At 43.5% G+C, this 16,904-nt stretch overlaps 1 protein-coding gene across 4 annotated transcripts in view; it reads left to right on the top strand.

Moving 5' to 3' along the window:
• Window positions 1–6,132: 6,132 nt before the first annotated feature.
• TEAD1 (TEA domain transcription factor 1) overlaps window positions 6,133–16,904 on the top strand; it is a 164,573-nt gene continuing 153,801 nt past the window's right edge. For 3 of the 4 annotated variants that reach the window (XM_075425352.1, XM_075425350.1, XM_075425348.1), the window contains exon 1: window positions 6,900–6,992. The gene's annotated coding sequence lies outside the window, so the exon portion shown is untranslated. Of the gene's footprint in view, window positions 6,216–6,851; window positions 6,993–16,904 lie in introns of those variants that run through there. The other variant, XM_075425353.1, reaches the window with a different exon arrangement.

The following is a 16,904-nucleotide window of genomic DNA, read 5'->3' as shown; positions in this document are numbered from 1 at the left end:
TGGCTTTCCAGGGGTTCAGAGAATCATAGAATGCTTTGGGTTGGAAAGGACCTTTAAAGGTCATCTAGCCCAACCCCCCTGCAGTGAGCAGGGACATCTTCAGCTAGATCAGGTTGCTCAGAGCCCCATCCAACCTGACCTTGAACGTTTCCAGGCACAGGGCCTCCACTACCTCTCTGGGCAACTTGTTCCAGTGTTTCACCACCCTCATTGTAAAAAATGTCTTCCTTATATCTAGTCTAAATCTACCCTCCCTCAGTTTAAAGCCATTGCTCCTTGTCCTATCGCAACAAGCCCTGCTGAAAATATTTTCTCCATCTTTCCTATAGGCCCCTTCAGGCACTGAAAGGCTGCTGTGAGGTGTCCCCGCAGCCTTCTCTTCTCCAGGCTGAACAGCCCCAGCTCTCTCAGCCTTTCCTCACAGCAGAGGTGCTCCAGCCCTCGGATCGTCTTTGTGGCCTGCCCTGGCCCCGCTCCAACAGCGGGTTAGGCGAAGCGGCATCGGCAGGGCAGCCGGTGCATCCTGCCCTCGGCACAACAGGGGAAGCGGCCTTTGCTTTGCCCTCCTGACCTGGGGTCCAGGAGCCGCAGCAGGAAAGGCAGCTCAGCTGTCTCCCAGCGGCCCCGTGTCACCCGAGTGCCTGCTAATGCCCAGAGTTGTTTATAAACAGACAGGCCCAAATGCTGCACTGATTTACACCTTTTGCAGCCCCAGCAAAGTCAATCATGAAAGTGGAATTTGTCTTATTGCAGAAGTCGCTATCTCTGCTGAAGCTGCCTGGCTCTAGTGAAATTCCTTCCATTTCTTGTGTTAAGATTGTGTAACAACGCTCGTGTTTGCTGCTGCTCTGTGAAATGTGGCTGCCAGGCTGTTTAGTGGCTTTACCATGCCACAACATCCTTCTTCCTTACAAACAGTGTGGCCTAGCAGGGAGCCGGGTCTGTGAGACCCACTGCCTTTACGGTGGCAGCAAGGTGGCCGCAGGCTTATTTGGGAGCAGCAGGGTTACAGGGGACAAAGGCAAGGCCTGCCTGTGAAAGGACACCCCGCAGCCTCTGAGGTGCAGGCAGGCAGTGGAGAGCCGGCCGGGCTGCCACCGGGCTGCGCTGGGACCAGCGGACACCAGGAACGCTGTCTGTGTGCCCTTCTCAGCAACTGGAGAGGCCTACTTAGAAATAATTCGTTTTGGAAAAAAGGAAGTCTGGTCCCTGCCTCTTCCCTGTAGAAGTCACACGTGGAGTCATTTTGGTGAGATAAATGAATGCTTGTGAATGACCTTGTGCAACAGGTCTCACAGCAGATGGTGCTTCTAAGGGCTTTGAAATGTTTCTTGGATGTAGATTTTGAGCATGATCCGAAGGAAGCCTTTAACGGTATTTAGGTGGTTAAAATAAACATTAAGTTGTCTTTTATTGCTCTTGTTATTTATAGTGCTATTACTATTATTATTCAGGTGTCTAGATAAGTATTAAGATTTCCCAGAATAAGTACCCACCTAAAAACTGTTGAAATCAAAGGAAGTTAGGCACTTATGTACGGAAGATGATTAAAAATACCTACACCTAACTTCAAGCATCTAAATACCGTTAGAAATCCCGGCCAAATTGAAGGAGAGAGCAAAATGTGCTATTTGCATGCTAAGCAGGCTGAGAAGTGCTCAGAAACCTGAAATTTTGATGAATCGCAGAAAAGAGGTTCAGTGGGAATTTGAATGGGAATTTTTTTCTACTTTTTTCCCCAGCAGAATATGATGGTAACACAACAAAATTTGTAGTGCAAAATATTTTTAAAAAGCCTAACCACCCAAGTGGTTTTCACAGCAATTTGTTTCAATCAGTAGTGCTAAGAATTATTGCTATCAGTAGAAGGAATAGGCTGCTGTGCTTATATTGTTTGCTCTGAAGCAGGACAACAGCCACACCATTTTGATGTTAGTGATTTCATCAATGGGAGAAATACACAGCCCTGGACTCTGGTTTTGTAATTTTGAAAAGCTCTCAGTTCACCTCCAGAAATAAGCAACCAGAATTGTCTGAAATTATACATTTCCACTCTCCATACTATTTTAACTCAGCTGGGCTCTGAGGCCGTGGTTCATGTCCTGGCTTCCTCTTGACTCAATTATTGTAATTCATTATTAAACTGTTATTTGTTTTCATTCTTTACACTGTCTGCTGCTTTACAAAGCTCAGCAGCTAGATTTATAATATGGAGAGCTCTGTTCCATTACATTACAGCTTCCCCATAGTATTTTTTTGGCATGTTCAACAACACAATGATTTGGGTATTTAATTCTTTGCACACTACAGATTAACTTTAATCTACATACTGCTTTTAAGTATTTCCTTAGATTAGCGGTTTCCCTAATCTGAACTGCAATCCAAATACAAATTTTTAAAGGATGTATTTAATCCAAAGTCTTTACAAAGACTTGATAGTACTACAGACCTTTATTCTCTAATCGTATATTCTTTTGCTTGTTCTTTATATCCTTCCTTACCTTACTCCTTTCATTGTTAAGCTAATTCCTTTCCTCATTGCCGTCTCCTGTTTCTACCACTTCCTATTTTACTTCATATAAACTACAGTCTTCCTTGCTCTCCCAGCTGGTTTCCCTTCAGCTGTGATTTCTGCCCCATTGATTCCCTTTCTTCTGCAGGTTTCCCTTTCTCCATTTTAATCCCCTTTTTTAACTTTTTTTTTATTCTTCCTGCCTTCCTTCTACAGTCACAAATATTTCTCTCACTTTCCCTTCTCTCACTTTTTCTGTGTCCCTTCTCTCTGCCCAGTCTCTCTCCCTGAAGTCTTTTTGTTGGCGTCTGTCTCTTGCATCTCATTCTTTCTCTTTCTTAATGTATTTTCCCATATTCCCCACTTGTACGTCTCCTTTCTAGCTGAGATCAGCATTTGTCCCCAAGAAATGGCCCTGTCTGGGCTTGTCCCAATGTCCTTTTGTTTTCTTCAGCTTTTGTAATACTCAGCACACCTGTGTGCCTGAAGAAGCCATACATCAATAAACACAGGGCAGTCAGCTCATCAAAGTTCTCTGTGTATGAATGTGCCTCCAGTGTACCTTCCTTCTTAATCCACAGGGCCTCCAAAGAAGCCTACCCTCGCATAAAGGCAGTGGCTGGGCTAACAGGCTGGGTGATACTGGTGTCATCTTTCCTCATCCTCACCTTCTGTCAAAACGCACAGACCTCTCTCTCCCCAGTACACCTCTTTTTTTCTGTCAGAAATTCACTGGGATTCCAGGTATGTAGATTTTGAAGTGACTGCCAATATGGTATGGTACGACATGGGATGACATGGCATGACATGGTGTGACATGGCATGCCATGACAACCTACAGGATAGAAGAGCCAAGAGGCAAGAAAGATCGATAGTTGACAGAGGTTCCCTACCTCAGTTGTCAGAGGCTATTGGTTTTACCTGGAGCTCGCTGGCCCACAGACCTGTGCTCAGCAAGTGCCATGATTTAGTCACCATAGTAGTTCGCTGTTCATCTTGGCCTCGGTTTTAGTAGTTTAATTGGTATAATTGCCTGTGAGCACGATATTGTCAGGACTCAGCCTTGAGCTGGAAACTGTGGATTGTGGATGAACTTTTATGTTGTGCTAATGAAAGACCTCCAGTCTTCCCCAAGTATTTGTTTTTGAGACCTCACTATCTGTGAAGAACACTAATGTACAAAGTTTCAGAACCTGAGAAGTAATCAGAATTTTGTGAGCTTTCCCGGCTGCTCGCAGTTAACAGCAAAATGTGCAGGCATCGGGTAAATTTAATTATTCTTCTTGAAAGAGTTCTGAATGGCAACACAGCTACTGAACTGTCTTGTCTGCAGACAAAGGCAAACAGCTACAACCTGGTTTGAGCTTCATTTTTGTTCATTCACAACCATGGCTACAGAAACAACCCCCTTTTTTCTTTTCCACTAGGAAAACATAATCCTGCAAATTTTTCATCACTTTCATTTGTGAGAACTGCTATGCGCAAGAAGTTTTCAAACTCTATGTATCCAGTTTCCAAAAATTTGCTATTTTCCCTCCGTGTGTACAGAGCTATGATACCTTTTTGGCCCTGCACAGGCATAGAAGTTAGAGTCGGTATTCTTGGTAGTTTCTCTGCAAGCCTTACGGAAAAAAAACAAACTCTCACATTCATTTAAGGACATTTCACATTTCTGTGCATACAGTGAACATAGTGGAGTGAGTTTAAGTCTAGTGACTAAAAAATCTGTGGCATAGGTGTCAGGGGGCAATGTTTCTTCCCAATTTTCTGTTCCAGCTTTGGAAAAGGGTTGGTAAACTTTGGGTACGCTCAAGAGACTGGCTTTCATATAGACATCTGCAAAGTGACTGAATTTTAGACATTGTACAGGCACTTAGTTATTAGACAATATTACTAGAGCTATTTGGAAAGGAGGAGTCAAGAGAAGAGAAATTCTGTGTGTGTGTGAGGGCGTCCTTGTAGCCTACTTCGGGGAAGTAATTTTTCAGCCAGTGTGGAATGGTGTGGGGAAAAAATACCCTAGAATACGTTCATTTTTGCATTCTCCGAATCCTTTGAGCAACACCTGCTCAAACTTTGGCTGCATTTGATATAGTTACTTGTTCCATGCCATTTCCGTAGGGTTGGGTTTTAGTAGATTTCAGTCGGTATCATTCATGTGGTCAGTGGGAACCTTGCATCTTCTGCTCGCGCTGCCTACCATACACGCTCTGTGCCCAGTCCACAAAGGTAAAAAGCAGTCACAGCCCCTGCATGAACTGCAACGTGAGCTTTAAGTGACTCCTTTTCAAGAGGCTACTGGGTCAGTTGCAGGCTAAAATGGTGGCTGTTATCAGAACGGCTGTCATACAAGCTTGGTACTGGGAAAGCACCAGGACGAACGTGTTTCTGGTATTCACAGAGACACGTGCTCAGCATCTTTTCTTATTGTTATACACAAGTGATACACAGGGCGTTGATTGTGAATTCCACCAGCACCTCATGAAGTTACATGTGATGTGAGTGTGCTAATGCTGTCTGATGACACCAACATGTAGTTCTTCTGAGGCTGTAATGTGATTTTCCTAACGCCTCCAAAAGTGGTAGCCCTGCTGGGCAGACTTTCAAGGGTGGAGAGAAATGTATGTTTGCACATGAAAATAGGCAATTTATTTCACAAACAGGCACCGAGGTGTCCAGTTATCCATTTTGCTTATGCAAATAAGAATTTTTCACAAGCATGACAGCTGTGCCTGCCCTGTGATGATTTCCATAAGGTAGCAGATTGTTAACTGAAGGAGACATGGCTTATGACGGTGCTTGGGAAGGGTTTCTGGGGGACAGCTCGCACCGGTACGAGAAGGGTAAAGACAGTCTAATGGTGCTTAGGCCCACAGCTAGAGCAGTGCAAAACTTGCGTTGTGAAATCTGAGGCTGGGACCAGTTTCGTGAGAAAGGTCGTGACCTGAGTTCAGGTGGAGACCATGGCCTCCCGGCCCACGCTGTGTCCCCGTTGGTTTGGGGCGTGAGGTGTACAAAGCCTTCCGGCTCGGCCCCTGCTCGGGGGACTCCGGCGGGCCCTGGGTTTGCTGGGCACCAGCGCGGGTCTGTTTGCACGGGCCCTGCACCGCACCCCGGGGTCGGAGGTGCGCGTGGGTAAGCCGGGCTTCCCAGGGGACCCTCCCGCTCTACCGGGGCCCAGCAACTCCCGTGGGCCGCCGCGGACCGCCACAGACCCTCACCGCAACGCCGCGCTTCGCAACTCCGTTCCGAAGCCCCGCCAGCCCCGCTGCAGACGGGCGCCCGGCGCCCCGCTCCCCTCCCGCGGGCTCCCCTATGAGGTCAGCGCGGCGCGGAGGCCCCGCCCGCGGCCCCGCCCCGCCCGCGGCCGCAGGGGGCGGCGGGCCGCGCTCCGCCCCGCGGCCGCCCCGCTCCCGCGTTCATTTCATTCCTCCCTTCATTCCGCGCATTCCTCGCATCGCTGGCGCCGCGCAGCCCGGCCGGGAGCCCGGCCCGCCCCGCCGCCGGCCGGGCAGCAACTCATCCTCCGAGGGCTCCGTCCGCCGGCCCGCGGCAACCTACCGCCGCGGTATAAATAGCCAAGCGGCGGATTAAAAATAGGCGCGGGGCCGTAAATAGCTGGGGCAGCCCGGGGGCGGCGGGCGAAGTTTGCCGTCGGAGCGCGGCGCGCTGGCGGTGCGCGGAGGGGGGCCGCGGCGCGGAGGTAAGAGGGGGCCGCGGGCGCACACGCCGCGCCGCCGGCGCTTTGTGCGGCGGGGCGGGGGGGAGGAGGGAGGGGAGGGGGGTCGGTCCCGGCCGGGGTCGACGCGGGGTGGGGGGGGAGCCGGCGCCCCCCCGCAGGTGCTGGGGCCGGGGGGAGAGGGGCCGCGCCGGGGGGAGAAGTTGTTTCCCGCGGAGTTTCTGCCGCTGCGGGGCCGCGGCCGGAGCTGCAACAGGCGGCTGCTGCCCGCCCCGAGCCGCGCCGCTCCGCTCCCCCTCCGCCGCCGCTCGCACTTAGTTGCCTGAGTCACTGCGCTGCCGCCGGGCGCGCGCACACGCACACACACACGCACACACACTCGCTCGCTCCCCCGCTCTCCTTCGCACACACACCCGCGCACCGATCCTTGGCGTTTTTCACATCGTTTTCCACGGGGAAGCGGGAAGTTGGGATCCGCGCCGGGCCGGCCGCCGGCACTCGCAGCCCTGCGGAGCCATCCCCGGCGGTGCGGGCGGCCCGGCCTGCCCCGCAGCCCCGCGCCGTGCGCTGCCCCGAGCTCTGCTCTGCTCCCCCCGCTCGCCTTCCTCTGAAAGATGAAAGAGGGAATGTCCTTTTTCGCTGCTTCTTCTCCTTCTCCAGAGCTGCTGCCGCCGCCGCTGCTGGTTAATTGCACATTCAAGTGGAAAATTTTCGGGAGTCAGCAGAAACATTGTATCCAAAAAAGACAAAGTCGCAGTCACAACAACACCGCGGAGCTTGGCCCTGGAAAACTTCCTTTCGGTAGGAACCATAGGGTTTTGGTGGTGTTTTTTTTTAATGGCCCGTAGCGTTGTGAAGAGATCTATTCTGCAGATGTCCCCAGTGCCGGTGCGGAGGGCCGGTGGCAGCCTTTGTTCGCAGAGGAGCGTTTCCAGAGGAAGTACACTTCTGGGGGGAGGGAAAAAGTTATACACTACGCCTTTTGTCACAGAGTTAAAACAAAGCGGCCCCCTCCAAACAGCTGAACAAAACCGAGGAGAAATAAAGCGAGAAGGGGGGGAGGGGGAAATCCTCTTTTTGCCAAGTAAAAAAGTTTGCGCTCCTACCTCAGTTGAGCATAATCCTAGCCGTGATTTTTCTCCTCTTGAAATCTGTTTTAAGTTGAATGGTGTTACAGTATAAAAATATTTATGAAACAATGAAATACCAGCCACCCATGTTTCTCAGGAGAGTTGTTAACTTATTAGAAACAAGTGCTCGCCTTTGATATGAAGAAATGAAAAGTGACCTCCAGAAGTGCTGGAAAGTTAGGGAGCAGTTCGGCACTAGGCTTTCTGAATGTAAATGGCTCCCAGTGTTTTTTAACTGTTTGTTGTTGAACACCGTCTGGGAAAGAAAGGCTGGGACATGTCAGATTGTACTGGCGTTTTCTGACGTAAAATGGTGTATATAAGAAATGTAAGCTGAAATGGCAGAGCTGCAGGGGAAAAAAAAAAGCACTTATACAGCTATATTCCTGTCTCACAGAAGCATATTTGCTTTCCCTTAGTGCTGATAAAGTTTAGAAACACAGTATTGCCAGTTAGCGGTTTTACAGAGATACTTAAACTAGATAATGGCAAAGTTTGGAGCTGTATGGATAGAACACTGTTTTCTCTAGCTGAATGTTCAGTTATTATGCAGTACATCTAATATGGAAATCTCTGTGGGAATGCCTCTTAGAGGAAAATTCATGTGTATAACTAAGTGCTACCTGCAATTGAATATGAAAACAAAAATGATTGTAATTACATTAGGACTTAAATTAAAATTATGTAGTATTCTTCTTACAACCCTAGATTGGGAATGCGTGCCTGTAATGTATGATGCATTCAGTCTCTATAAATAGTTGGGGAATACCATTACAGGGATATTAGATTGTACTGATGGTAAGATCAAAACTGACACAGACCTGTATATTGAATTACTTCTGGGGACGGGAGGGAAGCTTGCATGTTTGTTTGTGTGTGTGTGTGTGTGTATGTACTTGTATATACACACATGCATACTTTCTTTGGGAACAGAAATACAGGAATTAATACAGTAAACGTTCTCAAAACACAGAATTGAAGGTTTTATATTTGGGTCGCATTTTAAACTAGCAAGCTTTTAAAATCAACTTTTTGAAATTATTTTCATTAAAGGAAAACTTTTTTGAGGTGTATTTTTTGCCTTTGCGGTGAAACGTGTCTTTTCACACTGTACTGATTTTTAATTAAGTCATAAGGCATTTTCTATACCAGTAGGGATAATTCTGTATTTTGTCTGCCACAGGTTTCTATCAGCTGACCAAGCAGAAATTTTGGATTCAAAGGATTTATTTAAATTTTTCTTCTAGAAATACCTTTGGAAAGTACTTTATCACTAAACACGTTAGGTGTATTTTGAGCATCAATTTTACATACGCTGTTTTGGTAAAGTAAATATTATTAGCCTTTGCACCCAGGAGAGTGTAACAACAGCTCTTGAGATTCAAATTACGGTTTTATATTCTGTACAGTTTCTTAGTGCTGAGTGGGATGTACGTGAGCAGTGAAGCGGAGGAAAAATTTTGATTTGACAGGAGTCTTAGTAAAGACAGCCTCTGCTTAAAGGGGTTTTAATTAAACAGCTAAAAAAGAACAACAGAAACTTAATTACAAACTAGACCGCCGTGAATTTCCAGCTGAGAAATGGTAGCGTATTGTGATGTGTGGAGCTGTGTGAGCATGTGTGTAACATGTTCAGTATAATTTGTGACTAGTGTTTTTTTGTTGTTGTTGTTGCTGGACAGTGGTAGTGGTTTTGGGTATCAGTGGTTTTTAGGCTTTGTTTGACCATGCCTGAAGAAGTTAAGCTCAGTTAATTTTTTTTCCCCCTGCATGTGACTTTATTCCTTGTTTCTTTTTAAGCTACATTTGTAGATCATATTGTAAGCAAGCTTTCAAGATATAGTACAGGCAAAAGTGTAATAAAGACTTTACGAGTTACAGAGAAATTCTGATGTCTTTCACATAATAAAAAGTGAAAGGTAAAAATATGTAATTGTGTATTGTGATATAGCTGTTAGTTTTCAATCTGTAAAGAAGGATGGTTACACTGTTGGAACAATTGCGCTCGAAGTGATCTGATTTTATTGGAAGGTGCCTAGGACTGTGTACAAAACACAAAGGTCTTGCGTATAGTTCTGAATGTGTGTGTTTGTGAGAAGGTTACCTTCAAACGTTACATTTGAACACATGGTTTCTGGCTGTTTATACACACGCATACATCACTCTTCTGATCTGGTATTTCTTTGTGGCAATATTAGTGCTGTATCTTTCTAGAGATAGTTTAAAAACTGTCTTTCTGAAGTGATTCCATTTATTTAAGAAGAAAAGGTTTGCTAGATCCAATCCTTACTCAGGTTAAAGTGACTGAGATGACTCATAGGAATAAACACTCCCTGGATCAACTACTAAGATATTTACAGCATATGCTTTATGTACATGGTTAGTATGATATTTGGTGTCTAAAGAAGGACATGGGTGCTGTTCTGTGTCTTTGATTTGAAAGAATTTCAGATTGACACACATGCTTTTGCAAATTTTTGTATGGGGCTTATGTTCTGCTTTGCTTGTTATCTGTCTAAAACTCACAGGCAAATTTCTGTTAAAAGCTGGTCACTCATTCCATTTGTGCTCTTACTCACAGCATGTGCAAATATGAGGGGAGGGCTGACTTTCTAAAATCTGGTCTAAATTCAGGTTAATTCCATCGACTTCATATGGCCTGTTGGGTGTAATGAGGGTGCAAATTGGCCCTTTAAAGATGATTTTGAGATCCACAGTTCCTCAGAGGGACCTACTTTTGCATGAGAGAAATAGAAGTTACTTATTTCTGGGATCTGAGACTTAGTTACTGCTTTGTCACCATGCCGCGCTTTGCCGTTAATAATGCTTCCCTCAAGTAGGAATGTTTTATATTGCTAAACTACAGTCATTTACTATTTAAAAAAATAATTTAAGTGAGCCTCAACAAAATTTTAGAACTGCAAGAGGTAAATCATCTCCTTGAAAGAAATGGCTGTTAGAGGTTTGGTGGCAGTTTATGCAAGTACTGTATAATTTAAATTGTATCCTGTGATATATGAACAGATTAATGGCATTATTTATTGTAAAGCCAACCGTCTCTCAGCCACACTGAAGAAGCATTTTTAGAAGAAAAATCTTTGCAATAAATTCCCGCTTTATGGCCATATCTTGCTCTCTGTTCTTGCACAAAACTCCTTTGACTTTTGCAAGTGGAACAAGGATGGAATAATATTTCCTGGAATAATTTCGTGTTTGGTTTTAATGATTGCTCATTTCCAAAACATAAGAGAGTGAAAAGTTGCAGACTTCAATCCTTTGAGGCACCAACTTCAAATTTGCTCCTCAGATTTTGTGGCACAAAATTCAGCTGGGAGTTTTCTAATTTAATACCCTCAACATCTCATGTTTTTGTATGAAATCCTGGTTCCACTGCAATCATTGTGAGTTTTATCTTGCTGTTGGCAAAGCCAAAATTTCTCTGTGTGTTGATGCATATTCAGCACTTCTTATGCTATATCAGGTTATTAAAGTTCCACCAGAATTACGTTAATTTTAAAATACAGGGATTGAAGGAGTGGAGGGAAGAGAAAGAAGGCAACGAGCCTGTGTCAAAATTTGGCTCTTAACAACTAATTTGAGATATTCTACACGGGAAGTCTATGAATGCCTCAAAGAGTAACCCATTGTGTGCTACATGCCCTTATTTGTTAGACGAATTTTTGTACACGTGTCAAGAACACAACGAAAATCTGCAGAGTGTGTAAAGGGTTTATAGACGCTTGCCCGGTTGGTGCAGGGCTGCAACCCCATTTCCTAGTCCCTCCACCTTGTGTCTGGGTTCGTTGGAGCAGGCAGCCTGTTTTACTTTGGCTCCCGTCCAGTCAAAGGTATCACCTACAACTTTTTGTTCTTTGTCTTCTAGTCATTGTTTACTGGAACAACGTGATTACTCCCTCTGCATCCTGTTGTACCTTTCCAAATGGCCTTCTAAGATTTCTAGCTCTTATTAGCTCTTCACTAAACTTGCGAATCAGAGATAGTCTGTGCGGCAGCAGAAGCACAGAAGCACAAAATACAGGTTTATTTGCTAGCAGGTCAGAAGGTAGGATGTGAAATCTCAGTGTGCTTGGAGGGGGAAGGGGAGGAAAGTTTAGGATTATGTGTAAAACTATTAAAATGCTATTGACTGGGAATCTAAAACAATGACGAGTGCTGTTGTTTTTACAGATACATGAACTGAAAACTGCTGCTAATGATGGGAAATGTTAATTATGTGAGAACATATTGAACTTATATTCTCTGGCATGAACTTTTTTAAATGCATCAACTGTGCTGCCTTTTATGCGCACAGCTTTCTAATTATCATAATTCAGTACAGCTCTGGCTTTTGGAAAGAGTTCAAGTGCAATCTCAACTTAACATGAAAGGAGTTTTTTTTTTTTTTTAGCTGAGAACGTTCAAGAACAATTTGAAAAGATAATCTGAAAATGGTACATACTTAGCTGGGTATAAATCAGAAAATAAATATGTTCCCATAACTGCCTATCAAAGTAGAACAGATTATTAGAACAGAAAGTTACCTATTCTCATTATGTCTTTCACACTCCTACAGAACACAACTAAAACCACATTTTCATAACTAAATACCATACACAGATCTGCTATATATTCATTGATGGTAGGTTTTTTTTGTCAATTTTTGAAATGATTGAGTGGATTACTGTGTTGTTCTTACATCCTGTTTGAGGAAAAATCTTTTAAGTAACAAAGATTTCATTTTCTTAAATAAAGCAAGAAGATGACTTTCATGATTTTTTTTTTTTTGGTATTTACTGATTGTGTTTCTGTAACATATTAAAGTCCCATTGTAAATCTTCCTTATCTGTCAGTATTCACACCGTGTCATCGTGGAGCTTGAGGGGGTTGTAAATACCAGGTCTTTCTAAAGCTTGGTTTTTTTTTTTTGTTTTGTATGTGATCAAACTGTTAGTTTCCACCACCCCACCCCTCCATTTTACCCAGCTTCTTAGCTGAAAGAGAATTAGATTTTTTTTTTGTACTTGTCTCTTCCTTCACTACAGTACATGCTACATTTCTAAAATGCAAAGAAAGCCCCAGTGAAACAAAATGACTTCATTTGAGCTGGCACTTAAGAGCAGAATTCACTTCCATAGTGCTGAAATAAAAGAAGCCAAGTGTTTTAAATAGCCACTCCCCTAGGCCAGAGTGTTTTTAGAAAAGCTCATTGTCTAGATTTGAGCTGTAGCAGTATGCCTGCCTCTGTTAAATCTCCTGATCCAGACAGCTCGATTTCTAAAGTTGACATCTGGTTTACTCTTTGTTCACCTGTTTCAAAAAAAAAAAAAAAAAAAAAAGCAAATAGACGAGTGCGCCATTGCCCTAGAGCTCGGCAAAAAAATAAAAGTGCTGTTGACAGTTTGTCAAATAGTGCTTCCAGTCTAAGACTGCAGTAGCCTATTGTTATGCCAGCAACAGGCAACAGAAGTTGTGGCACCATATGGCTAGTATATGCTTCAGATAAGCTATCTGTTAATTTAGCTTATCAGTAGCATTTTGATATGCTTCATGTTTGAATCACCAACCACTATGGCCTTGGGTATTTTTGGTGCCAGATTATTCCTTAACATTATAGACATCACAGTTATTCCCTTGGTGGAATCTCTCTCCGTTCATTCACCTCATGGTGCCTTGAACAATGGTGCTTATTTTTGGAATTACCTGGCATGTTTTTTTTTTTACATGGGTGTTGTTCTGTTGGGAGATTATAATTCAGGAATGACATTTTGATTTTGAGGGGAGAAAATGTCAGAACAGACTTTGGAAGAAAAGGTAAGTTCATAGAGGTTTAGTGGATTAAAGCCTCTGTTATGTGTATCTCAATTTAAAAAAAATACTGTGTTTAGGGACATTAATTAATGGGAGAAAAGTGATTTTTTTTTTTCTATTTATGTTTAATCTTCCACCACCATGTGTATGTGCTTTTTGTCCTGAAGCTTGTTTACAGTTTAAAAGAAAAGGCAAAACTCTGTAAACAGTTTCATTTTCCACATCCCTGATTTTACCTTTATTCTTTCAAAGAAAATTAACCTTTAAAAAGAATTGTGTCCCTGTATCTGCTGTCAGCTGATCTTTGAAGATTTTTATTTTTTTATTTCTGCTTTTTCCACAATCAACTGAAAGCCTTGTAGAAGACTTGAAGATTCAGTGGAAGTTCCTTCATCTTCCCCCCACCCCCGCCTTTCTTTGACCGTAATTATTTTGTTGCAGGAAAAGTCTCAAACCACAAATACAGTCTTCCATTCAGTGCTGCAGTGATGTCCTAAGGGTTGGATCTGTCTGCGTTGCTCTCTGACCTTGCAGCACATTCCTCCGTGTCTTCTGCCCTACAGGCTCTGTCTTGCTGTGCCTTACAGGACGCCGCCGCATCTGTCTGTGGTTGCCTGGACCCTCCTCTTTTCTTGGGTATGCACTGACTTGCCGTTGGGCTGTCCTTGCTTTGGACCATGGTGGCTTTTTGTTCCCCTCCTTTTGCTATGTATGTTGTCAGGTCCTCCATATCCTTTCTCTTCTGCTGCTGCCTATGGACGTGGTCGCGCTGTTGGGTCTCTTCGCCCATCCCAGTTGCCATGCTGCTTCCACTCCCTCCTTGCCCTGGCTATTGGAAAGAAAGGACGGCTTGTGCTTGTACAACGACTTTTGTGTCCAGGATCCTTGATGACCAATAAAAGAATCAGATTCTCTGTCAAAGAATTTTACAATCAACTTCTAAATATGTCTGCTGACGCCGCTTTTTTAGTAATGAAAGGAGGTCAAAGAGAAGAAAACTCTTCTGCTGTCCCTTTGGAACAGAGTAATATGGCAGCCTGGACCAGCGGCCATTCTTTAATGCCCTGCTGAAGTCTACCCAGGCGAACCGCATGGAAATATGTGGGAGCTGGCAGAGCACCTAGGGGCCAAGCAGGCGGGCAGTGAAGCGAGAGGTGATGCTCCCACCTCACCGCTGTGCCCAAGTTGACATGGACACCTGCAGAAAACAGAAAAGGTTTCCTGCCTTTGGCTTGGCATCTGAGGCTGCTGATGGAGGCTTTTAGTTTCTCTGCAGGAACGTGCAATGCTAGCATCTGACCACTAAGAGCTGGTTTGGGGATCACCTCAAATTTTAAATCTGTTTTAAATTCAGATTTAGAGTTCAGGTCCACAGTGTGACTCAGATGCAGTTAGATGATAATAGCATTTTCTGTCTTCTGGCTCACTACAGGTTAGTCCTGTGATCTCTCATTCTGGTGTGATTGAGGGGAAGGTAAGCGGAGAGGTGGGAAAAAGAGAAGTATTGAGACTTCCAGTTCTCTGTGAGGCATGTGCGCATCTTCCCTATAAGTAATTTCTAAGTGCTTAATTGTGAGAGGCAATTTTCAGTCCACTAATGTATCTAGTTATCGCCCATAATGATTATGGTTGTCTTTGGACTGATGGGGCCATTAAAACATAACAAAACTATGTTTATTTAGTACAATAAGATGCATCTTTCATATGATTGTGGTTTGGGTTTTTTTTGTTAAACTTCGGAGCCTATGAAGTTTTAGCTGGTTTGGTATCTGTCTGACTTGGCTTTACTAGTGTTTCATTGGTTCCAGTCATTGTTGTGTGATAGGAAATCCATAGCTCCAAATAATGTGCTCTTTAAATTGACTGTTATTTATGCATAGTGATTTCTTGCTCTGCTTCTTGGCATATTTGCTATATGCTTACTGACCAATTGTAGATAAGCAGTTGAAGGGGCACATTTGATAGACAGTTTTAAAATATGCAGCTTCCTATACTGATTCACTTCAGCCTCTAGCGTTAGTAATATTTTTTGTTGGTGAAACAATGACCCATAAATATCTTTATCTTCCAAAATCTCTAAAAACAATACAAAGAAGTCCAAAGGGTAACAGAATTATCGTAGTTCTTGGTAGCTTGGAAAATTAACTCATATTCTGGCCTCTCAGATTTTGGAAACAAATTAAAGAACCCTTTTTTAGGTAGCAGGCTGCTTTTAATGGTTCTTCTGTATTAAGGAAAGTACAGTATTGTAGGTTATTTATTTCTGGGCATGCAGTACGGGGTGAAGAGCCTGCAATTCAGCTAGCAATGCCTCTGTGCCCTGAGGTAAACTCTATTTCACAAAGGGAATTTTGATTATGGTCTACTGCTCTGTAGCATAGTGGAGGCTTCAAGAGGCAAGTGGTAAATGCTACCAAAGAAAAGCTGGACTGGAGCCACTGACGTCATCTAAGTAAATCTGCTGTAGGACTATAGCCATAAAATGACTGCCAGCCACTGAGCGCACTTTGGCCTTTTCTTGTCAACTGTTTTAACTGCTGGGGTTTTTTTTTTTTTCTTCTCCAAGCAACATGCATTTTGTTTCCTTTTTTTTGTGCTAGTTGTGAACATGGTAAAATACAGAAATGCTAACATCTCTCCCCCCACCCCCCAACACAGTACATAGCGTGTGAGTAGCTGCAGCTTGCAGTTCAGAAATTAAAAAGTAAACCAGTACTTTTCCATACATGAGCTCTGCAGAATTAAGCTTCTATCTCAAGCTAGTTTTTAGGTGCAAGAGCCTGGCAGTTCAAGTTACAGCATACTGATGAGATTTGTGTTGTGGGCAAAAAGCATTTTGATGCGCTGGAGGGCACGGTTCCCTCTGGAAGAACTAAACGCATAAAAATGGCTGGTTGTGAATTCTGAATTAGCTCAAAATGCGTGTGTGTGTGAGTGCTTAGGAGCCAGTGTTAGTCATTGCTTTCAGATTGACTTCTGCAGCTCCAGTCACCCCTGAAACAAAACTTTCCTGTTGTTTCAAACACCCAAAGGTATTGTTACCAGCCAATCTTTTGATGATACTTTTTATACACAGCTAAAGAAGCCACGAGCATTAACAATAGTAGCTCTAGGATTCATTGATTAATATGTAGCAGTAGATATATGTGTACCTAAGGGTATATCTAAAAGTGCAATTGGTATCCCAGCTGTCCTCCACTGGAAGTTCAGCAGTATCAGGATTGCAACAAAAGTACTTGGGTTTTTGACAGTAGATTTTGAATTCATTGTCAACATTCTCTTGAAATGAATTTCCAGGAAGTTTAACATACTATTTTTTTTTAAACAGAGTGCCCTGTAAAACACAGTTACAACTATTAGCCAGTGTGTCCCAAGACAATATTTGTTTATTTGATTTATGTACTTTCTTTAAAAATTAAGCATCGCTGTTTTTGAAGTTTGAGTCTTATGATCAGAAATATATTAAACCCAGTATCTTATCCATGAATCATTAGATGAGTCAGTTCCTGAAACCACTACAAGCCTCACAGTTCTTGGCTACAACTGAAAGCAGGAAATCCAGGCTTCAATAACTTCCTTTCCCAGTACTGGCTATAGCAGTGTTAGTGGTTAGTATATGCTGCTTTTGTAAGCAATAGGAAGATGTATGTCTGAGGAACAAAGGCACTCAAGTCAATTTGCTGAAACTGTTTATAATTTGTGGTCTTGATTTGAATGTCAGGATATATTGGCATGTACTACATTCTGTGCTGCAGTACATTTTCCAGCAGTGATA

This window comes from Opisthocomus hoazin, chromosome 7 (assembly GCF_030867145.1).
Source record: "Opisthocomus hoazin isolate bOpiHoa1 chromosome 7, bOpiHoa1.hap1, whole genome shotgun sequence".
Classification (NCBI taxonomy): Eukaryota; Metazoa; Chordata; class Aves; order Opisthocomiformes; family Opisthocomidae; genus Opisthocomus; species Opisthocomus hoazin.
The sequence above is the reverse complement of the archived record's forward strand: the minus strand, read 5'-3'. Positions and strand labels throughout refer to the sequence as shown.